Source organism: Schistocerca gregaria, chromosome 3, assembly GCF_023897955.1.
Source record: "Schistocerca gregaria isolate iqSchGreg1 chromosome 3, iqSchGreg1.2, whole genome shotgun sequence".
NCBI classification, from domain to species: Eukaryota; Metazoa; Arthropoda; class Insecta; order Orthoptera; family Acrididae; genus Schistocerca; species Schistocerca gregaria.
In genome coordinates, this window is record NC_064922.1 from 386,490,853 (window position 1) to 386,516,612 (window position 25,760).

Below are 25,760 nucleotides of genomic sequence, written 5' to 3' on the forward strand. Positions count from 1 at the left end.
ATCCGAGGCATTGGAAAGTAGCAGAAAAAAACCTCTCTCGGGACCAGCACAATATGCAACATTTACATGGCAGTGCACAGTTTGGTAGCTCGTCCCTGACTCGTAGCTCGTCCACGACTAACTCTTGTTGCACCTTTTCTACCTAGGCCAACCACGATTTGCGCGCGCTACACAGTTCCATCCCCGAGGGGAACCACAACACCTTTTACATACAAACTAACTAAGAACCCTAAGTGAGGATCAGCAGTTTACATAACAGCAAACAAATACAATAAATAAAACAGAACATTTGCACATATTAACATTTCTACCAAAAATTATTCACACAAAATTACAATTATGTACAGTAACTTTTGTTCCCTCCAAATGGGACAAAGAATTTAAATGACAGATACACTACATTGCATAAAATCAAATCATGACATCAAAGTTTTAAACAAAGAAAAGAGTATACAATTTTTGTGACATCTATCCAATCAAAAACATTTACAGAACTTAACGATGTAATATTAAATGCAACAAAAACCAAAATAAATCATTGGAGTATTAGAGCTATGGTGTTACAACTTCAGTCTGGCATCTGCCTTTAGTGAGATTTAGTTTTATATGGTCACTGCACTTTAAATATATCTATACGCGTTCTCCCAAATATTTAATGAATGTGACTGTTTCCAGTGATAGTTCGACAATTTGCGTAGTCATACAATAACGCGTCTATCCAACTATTTGTGCGCAAAATGTTACATTTGTACATATTAAGGATCAACGGCCAATCCATGCGAAAAGGGTCGATCCTTAGAGGTCTTCCTGTGTTTCGAGACAATGTTCCAGGATTCCGACTTCTCTGTACACAATAGCATCATCCGCGAAAAGCCACAAGGAACTTCCGACGTTCCAGATCATCTGCTATAGATAATTGTAGTCACACTTGTCAAATTATGAGTTCTGACCTCCACCCTCTCAAAAATTAAGTGTGTGGTTACTGTTATTGTATTGCAATTGGCGTTGAAAGTCAGAGCTGGGATTACCTTGAATTGTCTACATTGCCGGCCGCTGTGGTCGAGCGGTTCTAGGCGCTACAGTCGCAGGTTCGAATCCTGCCTCGGCCGTTGATGCGTGTGATGTCCTTAAGTTAGTTATGTTTAAGTAGTTCTAAGTTCTATGGGACTGATGACCTCAGATGTTAAGTTGGGTGGTTGGTTTGTGGGATTAAAGGGACCAGCCTAAGATGTTAAGTCCCATAGTGCTCAGAGCCATTTGAACCATTTGTCCACATTTTAAATGCCCACAATGTTATCACTAGTCCACCACAACGAAGAATACCTACATTCCTGCGACATGATAGGACATCTATTAAAGCTTAGGATTAGTAAATGATTGACCAGACCATTGTAGCATAGTGCACTGAATCTATCTCTTTAATAAAATTCCTTTAAATTTATTTGTTATTTGGCATCTGTCATCTCAAAGGACAAAAGACAACTTATATTTAAGAATCAAAAATACTGCATCCAAAACACATTACTTTTTATTTTCACCGAATGGTTCAATCACAACTCACGCTCCGTAATACAAACGCTTGTTCTCATTAAATCCTGTATGATATCACAGACAGAGTGACCTTTTCTGACAAAGAGTACTGTCTAGACAAGGACCGACTGAAAATGCAATTCCATTTTCTGTTACAATAATGACGTATTTAGATTTCTAGTTCCTTAATAATCATTTTTATAACTTCTTCGTTATTCTGATTGTTTCATGGCACAGTGAGTGTTGTCTCTGCTAACTCACCAAATCACCAATACATTGCATTACCTCTGCTTTGTTCCACTACTGTAGCACAAACGTTAGGACCACAGTTTTATATATATGCTAATTAGCTTACATATTCATAAATCACTACACTATACAGGGTGTTACAAAAAGGCACGGCCAAACTTTCAGGAAACATTCCTTACACACAAATAAAGAAAAGATGTTATGTGGACATGTGTCCGGAAACGCTTAATTTCCTTGTTAGAGCTCATTTTAGTTTCGTCAGTATGTACCAATTCCATGGCCTCCACGCTCTCCTGACTTCAACCCTCTTGACTTTAATTTATGGGGCATTTTAAAGCTCTTGTCTACGCAACCCCGGTACCAAATGTAGAGACTCTTCGTGCTTGTATTGTGGACGGCTGTGACACAATACACCATTCTCCAGGGCTGCATCAGCGCATCAGGGATTCCATGCGACGGAGGGTGGATGCATGTATCCTCGCTAACAGAGGACATTTTGAACATTTTCTGTAACAAAGTGTTTGAAGTCACGCTGGTACGTTCTGTTGCTGTGTGTTTCCATTCCATGATTAATGTGATTTGAAGAGAAGTAATAAAATGAGCTCTAACATGGAAAGTAAGCGTTTCCGAACACATGTCCACATAACATATTTTCTTTCTTTGTATGTGAGGAATGTTTCCTGAAAGTTTGGCCATATCTTTTTGTAACACCCTGTATATAATATGTGCTCTATGTAGTTTCTGGAGCGAATATGTTGTTGCAACATCTTTCCGAGTATGCCCAAGGCATTATTTCTTCTTCGTACATTTCAGCTACAAATCACACAGCCATTGTCAGAGTCGTTGACTGCTGTGCCTGTTTATTCCTTGAAATGCCTAAATGGGTAACGTTCCCTTCACACTGCTTGCCGAACGTAATATCGTCCTGAGAAGGAAGAATATGAATGCTGTTGCCCTCAATTCACTCCCAGAAATATAAGCTATCCTCCAAGGTTCCTGCCTAACCATACACTTGAAAGGCGGCACATATTCGGAAATTAAGAGCCAAATATTTGTGAGAAGGAAGAGTATGAATTTTGTTGTTGCTCGTTTCAGTCCAGCAATTTAAGCTGTCCCCTTAGGGTCCTGCCTAGACATATAATCGGAAAATGCTGAATATTTATTTCATCCTTCGTTCTCAGATCATAATGAAGGTAAATAACATCCAGTATAGCAGATCATACTTGTATTACATTCATAAGAAAATAACAGAACGTGTTAACAAAGCCACCATGAAAAAAAAAAATTGCATATAACGGGAAGCAAACCAACAACCTGACTCCAGAAACCACGGCGTTATTCATTGCGCTAACACTTAATAATTTGATAATTGTCTCTCGTCTTGGTTTGGTTATCACATTCTCTCTTGAAAATTTATATCGCTGATGAGTTGTTAAGCGAAATTTAATGATAATGGTGACTTTTTATAATAAATTTTCACTGCCCCGTTACCGTAAAATGGTATACTGCAAGTTATTACGTTACTTTTGCGGGAAGTATTCCGAAGTGAGCATTACACCAAATGCGAATAAGGAAAGAGGTTACGAATTACATACCGTCTACAAACAGAAACAATGGATAGATGTGTCGTGACTACGCGTCAAAAGCTAACAATTCAGCTTATTGGACGGAACAGACTCCAAATTTCCGATGAAATGTATTGTTGATGCTTAAAGAGATTTATTATTAGGGCCAGTAGATAAAAAGACTTAAAAATCAATAAAATATGCAAGCATTTATGACCCAAAAGTTATATAAATATGACCCTAAAAATAAAATATGACCTATATGTTTATTTAGAATATTCTTTTTTATTCACTATGTAGTACAAAATCCACTTCTGAACAAGTTGTGACTGTAGGATTAGTATTCACTTTTTGGAGTGTTTGAAACTAGCTAGCACTTACCTTTTAAAATAACCCCATGCGTATAAAAAAAAAAAAAAACACGAAGTACAGTGGAACAAGAACATCTATGAAGACAATAAAACCTTATTTTTACTACAGAACATCACTTGTTTAAAGTAATCCAAATTAGTTAACACGTCCTGTCAATCTTCAGTTCCACTGGATCGCATGGTGCATTTTTAACTTTCCCATTCTCAAATATCTACGTTTGTCGCTGAGCATAGTTTTGTACGTGGAAAAAGCTCCTCTCCACCCCGTAGGACGTCACAGAAGCATATTTGAATGCGGCGAGGTCGTTACAAGGGCGCCTTTCGCTAATTGTCTTTAAATGGTGTGACGCTTCCAGAAAGACTGTCACTAATTTTACACATTTTGCATATCCAGGATTCCGCTGGAGAACATTTCGCGCCACTTTTTCATTTTCTCAGCCACATGACCACGAGCTCGACACATTTCATTCTGCACACATTGCACAACATCCAGGGCGCCACTCTGCACGTATTGCACAGTATCCAGGGAGTCACACAGTTCAGTATCAGCAGCTTCCAGTAGTGTGATGGATTTCGATACCACTGAAAAGTTGGCTTTCATGTACGCCAAGTTTCCAGACAATGTATCTGTAAGCAGCTCCTTCACAATGTTGATAGCACTTGATTCATTGCCTCTTTGTTTTGGTATAGTTGGGCAATAATGCTCAGAAGCTTTAAGACAAGAATCTGAGTAAGAACAGGCTAAGGAGGGAAGGGCAATGACGATGCTTGTTCCTTGATTTTTTGCATCCTTAGCAGAGCTTTCACAATGATATCTTGCCGCAGGAAATTAATTCGTCGACGTCAGGTTAGTTAGAACGAACATCTTCTGTAACTCTGTGTAACGCATGTACAAGACAACTGACGTACATCATACTAGAGAACATGAAGCCCCTTAGTTGTTTTAGTCATGTGTGAACCACCATCTGTTACTAGCAGCAAAACCTTCACTCTGTTCACACCATCTGGCCTCAGCAGCTTCATGGAACTGTCAAAATGGCAATTGTAGAGTTGTTTACTCTCTGGAGAATCTCACATATTAGCAGGAACATTTCTCTATACTCGTCAATTCTAAAACACTGACAATAACATTTTCAATATAAGACCAACCCACATCAGTGGTCTGATCTTTGGACACCAGATCTTCTGTACAGCAACACTGGATGAATAAGTTATTCCTCAATGTAGATTCATCTGGAACACGATGTTCTTCTCCAAGAATTGTCTGAAACGTGGATTCCTCAGCTTCTTCAGTGGGACGCTGCAAAGACATCATCATCTCGCTCAAGTCCCTGAAAAGTGATTTCACTGCCGAAGATGTATATCTCTGCTCAAATAACACCGTTTGTCTGCCGTCATTTTCAGCATTTCTCCTCACACAGCTGTTGTGTTTGGTGGCAGTGTTACAGTTTTGTTGCACATTAAAGCGCTTTTCTACACCAACTTTAATGTCAAATACACTCCTGGAAATGGAAAAAAGAACACATTGACACCGGTGTGTCAGACCCACCATACTTGCTCCGATCACTGCGAGAGGGCTGTACAAGCAAGGATCACACGCACGGCACAGCGGACACACCAGGAACCGCGGTGTTGGCCGTCGAATGGCGCTAGCTGTGCAGCATTTGTGCACCGCCGCCGTCAGTGTCAGCCAGTTTGCCGTGGCATACGGAGCTCCATCGCAGTCTTTAACACTGGTAGCATGCCGCGACAGCGTGGACGTGAACCGTATGTGTAGTTGACGGACTTTGAGCGAGGGCGTATAGTGGGCATGCGGGAGGCCGGGTGGACGTACCGCCGAATTGCTCAACACGTGGGGCGTGAGGTCTCCACAGTACATCGATGTTGTCGCCAGTGGTCGGCGGAAGGTGCACGTGCCCGTCGACCTGGGACCGGACCGCAGCGACGCACGGATGCACGCCAAGACCGTAGGATCCTAAGCAGTGCCGTAGGGGACCGCACCGCCACTTCCCAGCAAATTAGGGACATTGTTGCTCCTGGGGTATCGGCGAGGACCATTCGCAACCGTCTCCATGAAGCTGGGCTACGGTCCCGCACACCGTTAGGCCGTCTCCCACTCACGCCCCAACATCGTGCAGCCCGCCTCCAGTGGTGTCGCGACAGGCGTGAATGGATGGATGGACGAATGGAGACGTGTCGTCTTCAGCGATGAGAGTCGCTTCTGCCTTGGTGCCAATGATGGTCGTATGCGAGTTTGGCGCCGTGCAGGTGAGCGCCACAATCAGGACTGCATACGACCAAGGCACACAGGGCCAACACCCGGCATCATGGTGTGGGGAGCGATCTCCTACACTGGCCGTACACCTCTGGTGATCGTCGAGGGTACACTGAATTGTGCACGGTACATCCAAACCGTCATCGAACCCATCGTTCTACCATTCCTAGACCGGCAAGGGAACTTGCTATTCCAACAGGACAATGCACGTCCGCACGTATCCCGTGCCACCCAACGTGCTCTAGAAGGTGTAAGTCAACTACCCTGGCCAGCAAGATCTCTGGATCTGTCCCCCATTGAGCATGTTTGGGACTGGATGAAGCGTCGTCTCACACGGTCTGCACGTCCAGCACGAACGCTGGTCCAACTGAGGCGCCAGGTGGAAATGGCATGGCAAGCCGTTCCACAGGACTAAATCCAGCATCTCTACGAACGTCTCCATGGGAGAATAGCAGCCTGCATTGCTGCGAAAGGTGGATATACACTGTACTAGTAGCGACATTGTGCATGCTCTGTTGGCTGTGTCTATGTGGCTGTGGTTCTGTCAGTGTGATCATGTGATGTATCTGACCCCAGGAATGTGTCAATAAAGTTTCCCCTTCCTGGGACAATGAATTCACGGTGTTCTTATTTCAATTTCCAGGAGTGTAGTTTCAAAAAATTGTAAGTATTTTTCCATCAATGCTGAGGAACGTGTCTCCAACTAACGAACAAAAAATCGCTACTTCACCCCGTTGGAGCACTTTCCTTTCGGCATGTTAAACCAAACTGAGTTTTTATTCAGACTGAATGAGACCACGTGTGCGATGTCTGCTATGTCGGAAGTTACTTTTGCTGGCTTCAAGAGCGTTTCGTGGACCCCGCTCGACAACGTATTACGCCAGCGAAGCGACTAGCGTATTACGCTACTGGTCTGTACTATAGCCCTGATAAATAAAGCTCTGTAGTAGCCATTGCGTTAATTTGTAATAATATCACATGAATAATTGTCACTTGTGCAACATTTGCCTGTTTCTACTCTTGTGTCGCTAAAGATACGGAAAATATATGCATTTAGGTAAAAGTTGGCCGAAATATCACCTGTTATGGCAAATGTCGGCCAAAGTATGAAAAGTGTAAATATGACTTCATATGGACAATAAAAATACATATTTCTACGCTAAAATACCTCGATTCTACCATAAATTGTTGTAAGGTTCGCCCTAACGTTCAGGAAAACATGACGTGACATCGAAATCCGGGTCCTATCAGGATGCACGTTACAGCATGAGTACCTAATATGTTACAAAATGCCGCGTATAAAAACGGTATTTTCCGGTACTCATACCTATTAGTGATAAAAAAGGGAGGGGAAAATGTTTGGATTGCCCTTGCGCTAGGGACCATTTGTATGCCCTGTACAAGGACCATCTCAGTGTCACTACCCTACAGTACAGGGTCAATGTATGGATACTACACACTTCCTCCTGCTTAGGAAAATGACTCAAATAGGTTGGTTCTTTTTGCATTTGATGTGGACTACAGTGGGCCTGACTAGGCTTTTGGAGGCACCTTTCATGGGCGGTTCCCCGAAAACCCCACAAAAAGGTTTTGTTTTTTTGCTATATTTTCGCTATCAATAGCGGACCAAAGCCCAGACGAGGATTCCAAGACGGCTATGCACAGCAAATGGCTGAAATTTTTACGGAATAGCCTTGAAAATTGTCTTGATATCTTTGTTTCCACGACACAGAGGTTCAGAGTTACTCTACTTCTACACATAAAGTCCGAAATAAGGCTAAATCTAAATAATAAACAACCGCAGCAAATTGCTCAAATTTTAACGATGTATTCTCTGGGCCTTTATCTACAAGAGCTATCTCCCTATTTTCACAGATCTTCATTCTTTATTGAGAAACATCCCAAAAACTTAATTTTTGTGTACCAAAACTCAGCCGGCTATGCGGAGCTAATGGCTTTAATTTTTACAAAGTATTCTTAAAATGCAAATCTCGAACAACGCTGAAAATTTTATTCGTATTTGTGTTGGTTTCCGAGGTTCAGAGGTTCAAAGTTATCCCACTTGCACACGTAAAATACAGTTTGAGGCGAAAATGTGGTTTACAAAGTGACGTAACATGAGAAATATGCTGTAAAGTGCCTCCATTATCATCTGGGAGCTCCATGTTGTAGTATTGAAGCGCGTGCAAATTTTTTGCACATAAAATCCTGTGTAATATGTAAAATTAGTTTTGCTTTATTTCAATGTCACATAAGTGAACTATTTCAATTTTACTGACCAGTACATTTCTTTTCATATGAGTTAGAAGCCCTGGTGCAGCAGGGAAAAGGAGAACCGGAGGACAAATGCTTCATTCTACCTTCCGCAGCACCTTTAAAAAGTTTCCCAAAAATTTTGGCAAGTGGACATATTCGCGATTTTTGACGCTGAGAGAGAAGAAGATAGTGGAGCGGAAAAGAGACGGGAAAGTAATTTACTGGATGATAGCAGACAGTAGTTGTGTTATAGTGGAACGAAGTTGACACTGACAGAACAGCACTGGGAAAAGAGTGAAGGAGACCGCGGCAGGGGGCAGGCGTAAAGAAAGAGAAAGTGGAAATGGGTGAAAGCCAATGATAATGAGTATGATGGTAATGGCAACGAGGAAGAGAGAGATAATAACAGTGAGACGAGATGGTAACGGTAGGAAGAAATGATATTAGCAGTAAGAGAGAGCAAGAGGGAGAGAGTGACAGTGAGAGACTGTAGAAGTAGGACAGAACGAAGGGTATGACAGAAGGTAATGGCAATGAATTGGGCTGAATGGGCGAAAAGAAAAGGCAACTGGGAATCGCCGGATATGAGCGACTTAGTGGCTGTGAGCAAGTTACAGTGAGGGGAGCATGTGGAAGTTTGAGGTCAGTTGCATGTTAAAAAAAGACGGTTATGTTTGTTACAATAACTTTTGCGAAAATTTTGAAAGTTGCTAAGGAATGTGAAATGAAGAGGCAGGTTCCCACTTTTCAGTCAGCCTTTTAAATAAACAGGGACATACATTTTTGTGCTCCGAGAGGAGCATTTTTCCGCTAGTTTATTGTATACATTAACTTTAGTATACTTTCAAACTCTACGCATTATGTTTACTCTGTGTCCCATGGCTATTACTTTTTCTTTGTTTTCCGTGATATTCTATTCCTTCTTTTAAAAAATGGATGTTTGAATAAAGAGTTAATAATCACAAACTGCGCAAACATCTCAGCAGGGACAGATTCTGCGCCATTTCCAAACTAAAACATTCACTACAGCTTATCAGGTTGTTTCGTAGTCAATTTCCACCGTTACTTTAACCTCAGACTCCCAATACATACGATAGTGCCCATTATCTGAAAATTGTCATAATTCAAAGGATGGTGGCCAAGACCTGGGGGTATGGAGTATTTTTAATATTTTGTAAGACGCATGGCGACTTGTAAGTATTCATAAAAAAGTTCCAATACCAATGCTGTTGAAAATCTGACCATCCTTTAAATCATTTTCTTGAAAGAAAAACACCTGACTACGTTGTATTTCTTTTTTCCTCTGAGAGCAGGGGGTACTGCCGCTTCTTGCTCATGGGTAAGGGTGCTCTTTGTTAGCAGAGAATGGTTTACAGTGTTCCGTCATAGCAGATGGCGAATGTGCCACTGCTGTAGGATTCATCATTCTTATATGTATGTACTATTATAACACCAACATTTTACGTTACTGATAACACTGGACAACGAAAATTTTTTTTTGAAAAACATTTTTTACTTTGATAGTTGATCTTTATAGATTGTTATTTGCTGAATCGAAATCTAGGCTTAGTTTTTTGTATCATGCGTAGTTTTTGAGCAATATGCTTTTTACTATATAGTATGAAAATCCTATACTATACATTAAACTGGGAAAGTAATGAAACGCTTTGTTACAACATAAGGATGGTTTGTATTTATAGTAAGCTAGTTACAACAATGACAGGTATTAATAGAGACTTCACTTGTCAGCTGGAATTGGTTTGTATTTTCTTTCAATCATCCCTACAAAAGAATGGCCCTGACTAACAATAACATATACCTTTCATGAATCACTTACCTCACAAAAATCTTCATTAATCAAACTACTGCAATAGATTGAGCACCAATACTGCCAGCTAAATAAAAGATTCTAACTACAGCAGCCACTAACTACGGCAGCAACTAACTACGGCAGCCACTAACTACTGATAAGCATAGTTAGCAAATGAAAGATTTTGATAAAGAACAAACAATGTATTTACCTTATTAGTGTTCAAAAGTCATTATATATATATATATATATATATATATATATATATATATATATATATATATATATATATATATATATATATCAGTTCAAGACATCCAGTCTTAAAATTTACTGTCTCTGATAGACACACGTCCAGATCATTCACTCTCAAAACTCCACCATCTCTCTCCCCCATCGACCACTGCTGGCGGCTCACCTCCAACTGCACAACGCTACGTGCTGTTAACATCCAACTGCCCAACACTACAATAGCGAATATTACAACAATGCTAACCAGCCACAGACTGCACACAGCACAGCCTGTGATTTTCATACAGAGCACTACGTGGCATTACCAATATAAAAACCTAAACAGCCTACTTACAATTATAAATTTACAGCATAAGAATACAATTACAAAGGTAAAAAATACATCAATAAATAACAATAATACAGATAACATTTGTAGTAATATGGGCTTTACAAAAGAATAGAAAAACATATACATCAGTGTTACAGGAATTATGTCATAATTAAATACATAAAAGAGCAGAATAACTTTCGAAAATAATGTCTAAACATCTTTACAAAGTAAATAACATTATTAACGCAAATTATATTTGAGGATAACAGTATTCCTCACCATAGTGAATGCAGATTAGTATTAGAAAAATTCTGCAACATAAATCTTATTAGCCAAACACATAAAGACAGGAAGAACACAAATACACAAGGGTACACAAACACATAGCTGAATAACACAAAAGGAAGGGACAGGGTTTGTTTTCAGAGAGATGTCTGGTACTTTTCTCTTTTCTCTTATTTCAACATTTGTTTCCACCAAAAAAAAATCCTATCCAAGCATGCTTTCTGTGTTCTATTCATATCCACTTTAAAAATAGTTATTCTCCACTGTACACTATTTTGGCCAAACCATTTTCTTATAGCTTCTCAATGCATTTCTTCCAATCCATCACAACTCGTTCTCTTATATAGGTTACTCCATCCTAAGCTTACTTAAATCTACTGAATTCAGATATATATACTAAGGGACGAGGCAATGCAGCCACACGCAACAAATAAACACAAACAGCAATGACAAAACAATGCGAACTGGCAAAGCAAGCAGCAGTATATCTAAATTAGCAAAGCAAATGTAACAGTACCGCTAATATAAAGCAATGTGCAGCAAACAAGATAAATAAATCAGTAGTAGAACTGGCTTAACAGAGTAACACAAAGTGAAATTCAGTAGCACTATGCCTGGCAAACAGCAGCTGCAAATGCTATAACTTATACCTAAACATGACAAAGCTCAAGGAGAAAAAATATAACAGTAAATATGGCCATGTCTAATACTTATGTCACATCTTAACACTAGAGTCATGCATCACGTTAACTAGCAGACAAGTTACCAAATCGTTAAAAAAATATTTATGGAATTCCTGTGAAGGGAAATGTCTATTTGTGTTCCTTTTTTCAGAAAGTAGATCATAAAATTATTGTTTAATGGATCTGTAAACAGAAAATATTTACATTAGTACATCTATTAAATTTTATTTTAACCAATCCTGCAGTGCAACTAGAAATTAGATATTAAACAAAATGAAGAAATAAATAAATAAATAAAGCAAGGCGTGAACGTCATTCGCTAGGCAAATGGCGTCTCCAAAGGCAGTAAAAAATCTCTCAACTAGAAAGACAATAGATGTAAAATGTTTCTCATCAGTCCATTAGGCATTTTAGTAAATATAAATTAAGAGCTCCACAGTGTAATCATATGTTTTCAAGTTTGAGCGAGTCGTATTTCCGATGCTTTCTACAAAGAAATTTCAATAGCGAGGATAATGGCCTCTTTTTTCTCCACCTAATGGCTTTCTTTTTTCAGGCGATTGGCACAGCTGGGCGTCCACTACCCATTAGGTAAGGTTACCTAGCTTTCTTACCGAAATATTTACGACAGCAGTTTGCACTACAGTGACAGTCTCATAAAAAATTTCACAGGCCGAGAATTTGCTTTACAAATGTGTAAAAACAAAACCCTATAAATATTACAGTGTCGAAAAAAATTTTCGCCAGCATTGTTATACATTCACGCATTTACACACATTTCCTAACTCAAAGTACGATTCTTGGTTTCGAACATCATTTTTCACAAAACGTAGTCCCTAAATTTTAGTAATTATTCATATACAGGGTGTTACAAAAAAGTTCGGCCAAACTTTCAGGAAACATTCCTCACACACAAAGAAAGAAAGAAAGTAAGAAACGCTTACTTTCCATGTTAGAGCTCATTTTATTACTTCTCTTCAAATCACATTAATCATGGAATGGAAACACAGCAACAGAACGAACCAGCGTGATTACAAACTCTTTGTTACAGGAAATGTTCAAAATGTCCTCCGTTAGCGAGGATACATGCATCCACCCTCCGTCGCATGGAATCCCTGATGCGCTGATGCAGCCCTGGAGAATGGCGTATTGTATCACAGCCGTCCACAATACGAGCACAAAGAGTCTCTACATTTGGTACAGGGGTTGCGTAGACAAGAGCTTTCAAATGACCCCATAAATGAAAGTCAAGAGGGTTGAGGTCAGGAGAACGTGGAGGCCATGGAATTGGTCCGCCTCTACCAATCCATCAGTCACCGAATCTGTTGTTGAAAAGCGTACGAACACTTCGACTGAAATGTGCAGGAGCTCCATCGTGCATGAACCACATGTTGTGTCATACTTGTAAAAGCACATGTTCTAGCGTAAGAGGTAGAATATCCCGTATGAAATCATGATAACGTGCTCCATTGAGCATAGGTGGAAGAACATGGGGCCCAATCAAGACATCAACAATGCCTGCCCAGACGTTCACAGAAAATCCGTGTTGATAACGTGGTTGCACAACTGCGTGCAGATTCCCGTCAGCCCGCACATGTTTATCGTGAAAAATTACAATTTGATCATCAGAATCGAGTAAGTACAGTACATACTGACGAAACTAAGATGAGGTCTAACATGGAGATTAAGCGTTTCCGGACACATGTCCACATAACATCTTTTCTTTATTTGTGTATGATGAATGTTTCCTGAAAGTTTGGCCGGACCTTTTTGGAAAACCCTGTATATATAAACACGTAATCACATTGCTCATATACATATAAACACGTAATCACATTCCTCATACACATATAAACACGTAATCACATTCCTCATATACGGTAGCATCAGCTTATTGATCATAAATATGTTTCAGCAGCATAATACACATCGTCGTCGTAATAATAACATCAAAACACCTCAGTCAAATCTCAAAAACGTCTTAGCTTTCTGCAATAATTTCAAAACAAAACAAAAATTCTCTGCTCATCTCAATGGTGTCATCTACCTCAAACGAACTTTAAAAAATCATGATCCCATACCAAATACATCATTCAAAGCTCTCATAGGATCACAATGGTTCCGAAAAAATGAACAGTTCACAAAGTACAGACGAAATACAATTTTATAAGTATGAAGTTATCCAACTGTATAATTGCGTAAACATGTGTCACTGACGTAGTAAAAAAAAGTTTGTCTCTCTCAGTGAAATGATAAGATAGCTGTGTAATTATGTGTTAGAGAAATACGGTACCGATGTGTAAAGTTGTATAAGCAAATACCATATTAGCTAGGGCTCCTTGTGCTTGCCAAACACATGGTACACAAAGTAGGCGTGTATGCCCCTGAGGATTAAAGTAATTATACCCTCCAGTGTTACAGATTACAGCAATGGAATGAAATTTATCACGGAATACTTTCTTTGTAATTCAAAAATCTTTAAAAATAAATGTTTTAAGTACAAAATTAATCACTCAAATGCCTGTCCTGTAGCGCTAAATGTGCGTCTTGCTGTGAGAATTCTGTGGAAGTGTCGTAGTTATCCTCCTCTGTAAGCAAAGTTCTGCTGAAGTCAATGTACTCACATCATAAACAAAAGCGAAATGCTTTGCGTATAGATATCGTGGTTATTACGCTTATTGCCGTGATGAAAAAAGTACTGTACTGTAACGTATTGTTGTGCTACGGAAAAGGCTGTCTCATTGTAGCTATACCACAAAGTTACCACTAAAACATGTTTTGCTTTCCAGAATAACACAGAAAAAACTGTGCAGATATAAAACAGATACACCGCAAAAGCAACAATGTAAATTGTGTCACATATTAGTAGCGTCGTGATATAATCATGCAGCTATCAAAGAAACCAAATGCTAAGTCATCTTTAATCTCACAAAATGTACTTCAAATAAAGACTATCTTTTCAAGTAAACCAAAATGTTGCATTAAAATCTCATTAGGAGTATATGCTCTAAGTATGTAAGCCGTATATTCGTTACGTAATAGTGCAACTAACAAGCAAGAATGTACACACACAGTAACACTGTGTCCTCTGTTCACTATAACGATGCATTCGTAATTTCTGTTTAAATCAGTTCTCTTGGTTCTTGACTGGATATTTAACTTCAAACATTGTTGCATGTTAACAGATTCTAAGTTTGACAAAGCATACTAGGAACGTAAAGTGAAAAATTTTATAGCAAAGGCTAAGTTAAAAATCAGATTTTCTTTCAATAAACGGTTTTACATGTGAAATGTGGTGTAAACCTTTACTCTCCCTAGTACGCAGAGTTTCAACTTCAACGCAATTATCATGTGGTATACGTCGGTAAGGAATGTTAAAATTATTCTCAAGGTGAACGTCTATATCATTTTTCTCTGAGCCAGCCGGAGCACGTGGCTGCCTGCGGTTGAAGTCATCGTCTGTCTCTTTGTTGGCGCGCATCGTTATTGGGATTAGGAGACCTAACTTCTACAAATTCACCTTGTCGAGAGGGCCCTGCCCTGTTTGAATCCCGCCAGTTCTGATGCAATTCAGGTCAGTCGGTACTATTATATCGTCTGTCGTCATCTCGGTAGATTCATTCCATAATTTCTTTCTTGTCGGTCACGTGGTGGAGAATTTCTTCCTGAATCGTAACTGCGCGTTGAACTGTTGCGTCTGAAGTTATTCTGTCTCCCTTGATAATAACTATTTTGGTTCCCATATTGTCTGTTTCTATGGTTATTTCTGTCATATTCATTACTATGGGAGTGCGATCTTTCTCTGTAATTATTACTACTCTGCCAACGGTTGTCATACGGGTGGTGTCTTTTGGTCACTATTTGTGTTGTGAGAATAGCCTTGTCGTGTCCAGTTATTTCTGCCATCGCGGAATTGTGACGGATGTGACTTGTAATTGTTGTGCTCCTGTTTTCGCGTTCCGCGATTGTCAGTGTCAATTTCCAATTCTTGTAACAGTCCCTGAAAAGCTTCAATGTCGTCTTTGCAACGTCCTGACAAAATAATGTGTCGTAAACATTCAGGCAATTTGATTAGCAAATGCGGATGAGTTCTGAGGGGCTGTATGGGTTTGACAGGTACTGATTCTTGTGCAACCTGTCTTCAGAATATTTCACAAGACTGGAAAATTCAGATTGTTCGAAATGTTTCATCATTATGATGCTATGTTTTACTCGGTCTTGTTTGTGTAGCTTGAGACCAATATGCTGAGAGGAAGGCATGATAAAATTCTCCTTCATTGTGACAATCGTGAATGACCGATAGCATTCTTACAGCTGGAAATTCTAATCTGTGCTCTAAGGACCAGTTGGGAGGAAAACAATGAGAGAAATAATGAAGCCATGCTTGTAGATGAATGTCGTTGCCAGAATTCTTAAATGTTTTGAATTTACGTGTAGTAATGAACAGCTTATAGTCAAAATCATCGTGTCGGCGAATCGCATATCGGTCATTGTTACGTCGTGTCGGCGGTTCCATCTCAAAATTCGGTGTGCCCTGTGTTATTATTCTGTGGCTGCTCCGTATTTCTATGTCCCTCTTCCCGTATTGGAGCACGAGTGTCCTCTGAAATATGTAATTCTGGTATTACTTGTGCCAACTGACATTGTACTTCCTGAATTTCTCTTTTGTGTTGCGTATTAATTTGATTCTGATTTTGTTCATACTCTCCTGTGTCAGTGAAGGCTACAAGTCTTGTGTCATTCAGATCATCATCCACCTTTGTAGATAAGTTGGTGAACTAATCCGAAAGTTCGGCTACTTTCTCTGATAGTGAACTTATTTCCTCAGTGTGTTTTTCTGAACCAAGTTTCAGAGTGTCCATTTGTCTTGCAATCGTATCTGTTTCCTTTAAGTTTTCCTGAGTTTTTGCAAGTTGCATAACGGAATCGGTAGATGCAACTGAGTCAATTTTAGCTTGCAAGGTGATGTGATTTTTACGAACAATAGTTTGCAGTTCCTTTATGGCTGCTTCGTGATTCTGTAATGCATTTCCATGCGCGAAAAAATAGGTTGGAAATGTTCACAAATTTGTGTTTTTACGTCATTACAGACTTTTTGACATTTCGATTCGATTTTAAGTAACTCAGCAGTTAAACCTTCACGTGTTTGTCCAAGCGTTGTGTCTAACTTTTGTAGCCTGTGTCCCATTTGTATCATTAACTGTAATAACAATGCACTGGTGTCTGAAACATGTTCCTCAGTGCTATTCGGCAGTGCATTTGAACTAGCAAAATTCGCATTTTGAAAATTAGAAAATGTGTCTTGAGTTATTTGAGGAAACGGTGAGGACGCAAAACCTGAACATACAGTTTTTGCAAGATTGTATCCTGTCATTTCGGATTTCTGAGGTGCGCTGTTGCCGAACGATCGATAATCACTAATTTTTTTCACTGTCTACACCATTATTTGCCACCCGCTCCATTTCCCTATGCACAATTACCAAATTACAAACATTAGTTAATTCATTACTCCGTGGCGCTAACACACTGCTTTCGTCTTCACTATCATTTCTCAGTTTACTTTGGAGCCTAGTACTACGTTTTTCACAAGCCATTATTGTCGCAATATTTCACACGATAACATAGAAAAGCACAATTTGAAGAGCAAAGTAAAACACATTAACATAGCACTGAAAATAATATCTTGTTAATTGCTAGTGCAGCTGCGAAATACTTGGTGCAAATCTACATGCATGCCACAACTGTTTTACTGTACAACAATGAAAAACTACAACTATAAAGGAAATTCTCTATAATTACGCGCTAGCAATAAACAATAACTACACTAATTACACAAACCCAAGAAAAAATGTGAGATTCTAGTGAGGTATCATGGCAGGGTCGCAATATGAAACGTCTCCTTAGAAAAATTATTGAATCACTGTGCTGGTACACCCCTTACGTTATTTGATTTTCAAACAGGAGCAAAACTGAACATACTCACACATTTATCTCTTTACTTATTCTGATCATCACTAAACTGACACCATATTTTTAGCGCAATGCAATCTGACTTTCCAAAATCCCTACAAAAGAATGGCCCTGACTAACAATAACGTATACCTTTCAAGAATCACTTACCTCACAAAAATCTTCGTTACTCAAACTGCTGCAATACACCGTGCACCAATACTGCCGGCTGAATAAAAGATTCTAACTACTGAAGGCACTAACTACTGATAGGCATAGTTAGCAACTGAAAATTTTTGATAGAGAACAAACAATGTATTTACCTTAATAGTGTTCAAAAGTCATAATATATATCTCAGTTCAAGACATCAAGTCTTACAAATTCACCGTCTCTGATGGACACACGTCCAGATCATCCGCTCTCAAAACTCCGCCATCTCTCTCTCCACATCCACCACTGCTGGCGGCTCACCTCCAACTGCGCAACGCTACGCGCTGTTAACATCCAACTGCCCAACACAACAATAGCGAATATTACAACAATGCTAACCAGCCACAGACTGCACAGACCACAGCCAGTGATTTTCATACAGAGCGCTACGTGGCGTTATCAATATAAAAACCTAAACAGCCTACTTACATCTTGTGCAGCTTTTTCTATGACGTGTCGTTTGCTCAACTTCTCGGTGAAGTGACCAACAATAGTCCCCCATCATGTTGGTGTTCCAGTGGCCTTGGTAGCGTTTTTCCATCACTTTAATGTCCTGGTGAAAATGCTCTCCTTGCTCCTCGCTAACATCTTCCATATTGTCTGGGAAGTGATCAAGGTGACTGTTCAAAAAGTTAACTATCAGGCTCATTAAACATCCTAAAGTTTTAAACTTTATCATTGTAGCTATAATAGAAACATATTCTGGGTCTTTTTCATGTCCTAAGAACTTTGTAACGACATGATTGAATGACACTCATGTTTTTCTCATTTAAGGTCATTTTGGATTCAAAGTTAACATCAAACACCAATTTCCTAATGTCAGGTCCGACAAAGACGCCTTCTTTTAGTGCAGCTTCTGAAAGGTGTGGAAACTTCTGGCAGAGATACTTAAAATATGGTTCATCTTTAGGGAAAGCCATTACAAAATGTTTCATTAGGCCTAACCTCATATGTAGAGGTGGTAGGAGTATGTCTCTTGGCTCTACAAGGTTTTTGCGTAGAATGTTCTTCTCGTCAGGTTTTGACTTCCTCAGAGGCCAGTTCTCTCTGCACCAGCCCAACTGTCCCATTCACACAAGAAACATGAAAAGTTGGTAAAGCCACCTTGCTGACCAAGGAGTATGCATATTACTTTTAGATCACATACCAACCAACCATGAGCAGAATAGCCTGTTTTATTTAGCACTATTTCTAGGTTTTCATAGATTTCTTTAATATTCAAGGAATTTCCAACAGATATAGATGCAGACATGATACCATTGTGTAATAAAACAGCCTTTAAACAAGTTTTGGATGAATCAAACAGTCTCCAGTCTTCCTTTTGTATTCAATACCAAATTCATACATCATACCAGGAATGTCTGAGCAGTACACAAAATCACCAAAAAACCCGATACCACGAAAAGTAATGACACCTGAAAAAAATCGACACGTCCAAGAGTACCCGACATGTCCAAGAGTACCCGACACGTCCAAGAGCACCCGACATGTCCAAGGGCACCCGACACGTCCAAGAGCACCCGACATATCCAAGAGCACCCGACACGTCCAAGAGTACCTGATACGTCCAAGAGTACCCGACATGTCCAAGAGTACCCAACACGTCCAAGAGTACCCGACACGTCCAAGAGTACCCGACATGTCCAAGAGTACCCGACATGTCCAAGAGTACCCGACACGTCCAAGAGTACCCGACATGTCCAAGAGTACCCGACACGTCCAAGAATACCTGACCTCCTGAACCATAAGCCGGCGTCTCGGAACCAAAAGCCGACAACCCAAATAAATCGTCGTGTCGTAAGAATTCCATATCTCGAAAGAAACTCACATCGAAAGTGGGTTCGATATCGCGAAAAAATATCGTTACCTATAAAACTATCATTACCATGAAAAATATATTTAGCTTGTAAAATATCGATATATCCTGATAATCGATATCTCGAAGTAGACTTTTAAGAAAATTGGTTATCATGGTAAGAGTCGGACCCTCGAAACATCGATGCCTCTGAAGAACCGGTACCTCTGAAAGAAAAAAAAAATGTGGTTCCTCAGAAAGAGTGCCGTTCCTCCGAAAGAATGCCTTGCCCCCGAGAAAATCCGGACCTTGAGAAAATCTGGACATAGATTAATTTCGAAATGTGGAAAAAACCGATACCTCTTAACACATCGATAGGTCGAAAAATAACATCACCTTGAAAAGAGCCGACACCACTGAAACTGGTTACCACAGAAATTGTCAGACGCTAGAAAAAATTGATATATCTGCACTTCGATTATACTGAGATCTTGATGAATATCGTTCGTCGAATAATATCATTATCTCAAATGGGGTCGACAACTCAGGAAATTGGTTACCACAATATGTGCTGGCCTCAGGAAATTTGGGCCACTCGAAAATCGTTGATGTATCGAAAAGAATCGACACATCGACAAAAAATCGGTACCTCGTAAAAAACCCGATACCTCGAAAAACAAAAAATACAGATACCTCGAGAAAGAAAAGAAAACAGATATCCCGACAAATATCTGTAGCTTGAAGTCGACTTCTCAGATAATTGGTTACTACTCAAGTGTCAGTACCGCCGGAAAAAAAAAGATCTGCACCACCAAAAAAAAAAAAAAAAACAGCGCCGCCAAAAAAACCAGCACCGCCGAAAAAAAAATCAGCACCCCCCAAAAAAATCAGCACCCCCGAAAAAAAAATCAGCGCCCCCCCCCCCCGAAAAAAATCAGCCCCACCGAAAAAACATCAGCCCTGCCGAAAAAAAGTCAGACCCGCCGAAAAAAAAATCAGCTCCGCCGAAAAAAAATCGGCACCGCCGAAAAAAAATCAGCACCGCTGGAAAAAAAATCAGCACCGCCGAAAAAAAATCAGCACCGCCGAAAAAAATCAGCACCGCCGAAAAAAATCAGCTCCTTGAAAAGAGTCGACTTCTCAGGAAATTTGTTACCATGGAAAGTGTAGGATGCTCGAAAATATCGATAATCGATCTCTCGAAAAACGTTTACACCTCGAAATACATCTCTACCTCTAAATACATTGAGAGTTGGCAATACTTTCTTAGGATGTAAAGGTTGGCTACAGCGCGCATACACAAGCTCTGGAATCTAAAATATTGTTGTCGCATTTCGCAGCGCACGGATTAACTAGTGACAGTTTGGTTGTCAGTGTAGGAGCCCGCCTGCTGTGGTGCGCAGGTGTGTTGAGTGAGGGGTCGTCGCCAAGCTGAGATTTGGTATTTAGTTGATATTTTTTATAATTTGTAGCGCGCTTATTACTTTAAAGAAAAGGGTTTGTGTATGTATGGAGAAGCAGACGGTAATTTTGATAATGATAGGAGTTGAATTCTTAAGGGGAAACCATTGTTAGATTAAGTATTGATTTTTGTCAATGATTGCTTTTGTAATTGTCAGGGAATTGTTTCCACTATGTATTCAATTGAGAAGTATTTCAGTCTGTCTCAAGAGTTTGATTAATTTGTAATATTGCTTTAATGCCACTGGGAGCAGATTTTCAAACGAAGCAATTGTTCAAAGAGCTTCTAGCGTTTTGTTAATTGAATAAGAAAGAATCGCTTTTAGAATATAGTTTTTTGTTTGGGTTATTTATCGAGTTTAGATTTGACCAAACCCTTTCTCTTTAATTATATGTAGTACTTGTAAGCAGCAGCAGCCGCAGCAAGAACAGGAGCCGCTATGCATTGCACTCAGCATGAATAATAGCTTTTTTATGTTTTTGTTAAATATTCGAATGCAGCGGACCAAGCAGCGGCAGCAGAAAGACCAAGTAAGTTGTTTGTTGCGCACAGGACCAATAAAAAAATAAAGTTTTGGCGATCTTTGTAATAGTAAAGTTAACAGGAGTACAAGCATGAGATTTTCAGGAGAAAGCACAAGCTAAGAAGATAGAGCTCGCAACTTTCAACATCTACACCTCGCGATGCATCTACACCTCGTGATATAGAGATATCTCTAAATTTATCGATCTATGAATATATCATTGTCTAACAAATATAGGTATCTCAGAAATATCGGTACCTCGAGAAAGAGATAAGCAGTACTAAAAATCAAGATTGAAGTCTCAAAATACAGGGGCATTACCATGACTTCACACGTAATTATGCAACCACAAGAAAAAATTCGGGAATGTGAATATATCAGGGCGCGCCTATACGACCATTGGAGCAAATCTCACTACTCCACTACTAAGACATATCACTTGAGACAATTATAGACTCAGAACCAACAGAAAAACTCGTCATACTGTATAATACAACATCCAGAACCAGTACACCCAAATATTCATGGCAAGCATACGAGGAATCCGTTGTGGTGACTGATCACTACACACTCACTAAGATAGACAATACACCTGAAGAAGAAATTTGCATAGAGCGTGTAGATAAAATATTTGACTCTTCCACAGAGATGTCACTGTTCACCCCACAGTCAATATTCGTCTTCAAGAGTCCCAACTCCATTATTACATTCTGTCGCTCATATGAGAAATTATATAAATACTCGTTTTCTCACTCATTAGCATGCAGGTGATCTTTTGCACGGAATATACACTAACTCGCTTATTACAAACTTATTCACACGCATGGGGAGCTGTCCAACCACTTCACAGCTCCGTCATTAATACACATGAAATCTTAAATGCAAAATCTATTCAAATATTACGCATGGAAATTTTCACACATGAACGATCCATCGAACAGAGGATGAATGAAAAATCGTATCACATGGCAAATTTGACCAAACATGAAAGTATCTGTATCGAAAATCTGCTCAAACCCGAACACCTCGTCGACACACTATCCACAGAAACAAACACATTCTTAAAACATGGAGCCACAGCAGTCACGCGGCGACTTCTCTTTGAAACTTTATTCACTGGCTCATCTACTGCATCTGGTAAGTTTGGAAATAGTGTTTGTATTTTCCTATCGCTTGAGTGCGCACCGTTCATTAGCAGGAAATCCCCATTTTTGAGATCTCTTTCGCTTCGCTCTAATGGTCAGTACTCGGTGCGCTAAAATTATCTTCGCAATGTATTTCAAAAAACGTCTAGGACGTCATACGTCTACGCCTAATGCGCAACCTAGAATACTAACCGAAAATACCTCAGCGAATTTGAAGAACAGAGTAACCGTGTACCCAAGGGTAACTGATCGAGAACACTCACTATTTCAGATACGAATATACACGTACACTGCGATCACAATAGTCATGGAATAGCAGTATGCAGATGTACACTTGGTACAAAAGGGCAGTGTATTGGCGGATATGTCATTTGTACTCAGGTGATTCATGTTACAAGGTTTCCGAGGTGACTGAACGCACGACAGGAATTAGACTTTCAGTGCGGAATGGTAGTTGAAGCTAGATACACTGGGCTCTCCATATCGGAAAAAAGTTAGGGAAATCATTATTCAGAGATACGAATTGTCAAAAGTGTGCCGAGGATGCCACGTTTCAGGCATTACCTCACAACAGATACTGCAGTGGCCGATAGCCTTCATTTAACAAGAGTGAGAGCAGTTGGTGTTTGCGAGTGTCTTTGGTAACAGCACGAAGGGCGCTTGTGACTTTGCTCTTTGGGGCCCTGAGCCATTAGGCATCGTCATCATCAGTTAACAGCTCGACTTTGTCCGCAGCGCCTCTCCTGGGTTAGTAACCATATCGTCTGGTCCCTGAACACCTGGGAATCATGGCCCAGTCAGATGAGTCCCTATTTCAGTTGGTAAGAGTTCATAGTAGGGTTCGAGTGTGACGCAGACTCCAAGGAGTCATGGACCCACGTTATTGACAAGGCACTTTGTAAGCTGGTCGTGGCTCCATAATGGTGTGGACTGTGTCACATGGAATGGACTGGGTCCACTGGCCAAACTTAACCGGGAATGGCTCTGTTCGGCTACCAATTGTAGCGATCCATGGACTTCGTATACCCAAACAATGGAATTCTTATGGACGACAACGTGTCCTGTCACCGAGCCACAATTAGTCGTGATTGGTTCGAAGAACATTTAGGGCAACTGGAGCGAATGATTGGCCGACCATATCATCCGATATGAGTCCCTCCGAACATTATGGGATATAGAGGAGAGAAGTTACTGCACAAAATCCTGCTGCTGTGCGGTTCTAGGCGATTCAGTCTGGAACCGCGTGGCCGCTACGGTCGCAGGTTCGAATCCTGCCTCGGGCATGGACGTGTGTGCTGTCCTTTGGTTAGTTAGATTTAAGTAGTTATAAGTTCTAGGGGATTGATGACCACACATGTTGAGTCCTATAGTGCCCAGAGCCTTTTTTGAACAAAATCCTGCACTGGCAACAATGTCGCAATTACAGACGGCTTCAAAGGCAATATGTCTCAATATTTCCGCAGAGGGCTTCCAACGACCTATTGAGTCCATGCCACGTCGACGGGCTCCAGTACGCCGGGCAAAAGGAGGTCCGACATGACGTTAGGATGTACCCCATGACATCATCATCTCAAGGTATTAAGAACTGTTAAAATGACTGTTGTTGTCGCCGTCGTCGTCGTCTAAAGTTCTGAGACTGGTTTGATGCAGCTCTCCATGCTACTCTATCCTGTACAAGCTTCTTCATCTCCCAGTACCTACTGCAGCTTACATCCTTCTGAATCTGCTTAGTGTAATCATCTCTTGGTCACCCTCTACGATTTTTATCCCCCACGCTGCCCTCCAGTACTAAATTGGTAATCCCTTGATGTCTCAGAACATGTCCTACCAACCGAGCTGGTCTTCTAGTCAAGTTGTACCACAAACTTCTCTTCTCCCCAATCCTATTCAATACTTCGTTAGTTATGTGATCTACCCATCTAATCTTCAGCATTCTTCTGTAGCACCACATTTCGAAAGCTTCTATTCTCTTCTTGTCCAAACTATTTATCATCTGTGTTTCACTTCCATACATCGCTACACTCCATACAAATACTTTCAGAAACGACTTCCTGACACTTAAACCTATACTCGATGTTAAATTTCTCTTTTTCAGAAATGCTTTCCTTGTCATTGTCAGTCTACATTTTATATCCTCTCTACTTCGACCATCATCAGTTATTTTGTTCCCCAAATAGCAAAACTCCTTTACTACTTTACGTGTCTCATTTCCTAACATAATTCCCTCAGCATCATTCAACTGCATTCCATTATGCTCGTTTTGCTTTTGTTGATGTTCATCTTATATCCTCCTTTCAAGACACTGTCCATTCCGTTCAACTGCTCTTCCAAGTCCCTTGCTGTCTCTGACAGAATTACAATGTCATCGGCGAACCTCAAAATTTTTATTTCTTCTCCATGGATTTTAATACCTACTCCGAACTTTTCTTTTGTTTCCTTTATTGTTTGCTCAATATACAGATTGAATAACATCGGGGATAGGCTACAACCCTGTCTCACTCCCTTCCCTACCACTGCTTCCCTTTCGTGCCACTACTCTTATAACTGCCATCTGCTTTCTGTACAAATTGTAAATAGCCTTTCCCTCCCTGTATTTCACACCTGCCACCTTCAGAATTCGAAATAGAGTATTCCAATCACATTATCAAAAGCCTTTCTCTAAGTCTACAAGTGCTAGAAACGTAGGTTTGCCTTTCCTTCATCTATTTTCTAAGATAAGTCGTAGGGTCAGTATTGCCTCACGTGTTCCAACATTTCTATGGAATCCAAACTGATCTTCCCTGAGGTCGGCTTCTACCAGTTTTTCCATTCGCCTGTGAAGAATTAGCGTTAGTGTTTTCCAGCTGTGCCTTATTAAACTGATAGTTCGGTAATTTTCACATCTGCCAACACCTGCTTTCTTTGGGATTGGAATTATTATATTCTTCTTGAAGTCTGAGGGTATTTCGCCTGTCTCATACATCTTGCTCACCAGATGGTAGAGTTTTGTCTGGACTGGCTCTCCCAAGGCTGTCAGTAGTTCTAATGGAATGTTGTCTACTCCCGGGGCCTTGTTTCGACTTAGGTCTTTCAGTGCTCTGTCAAAC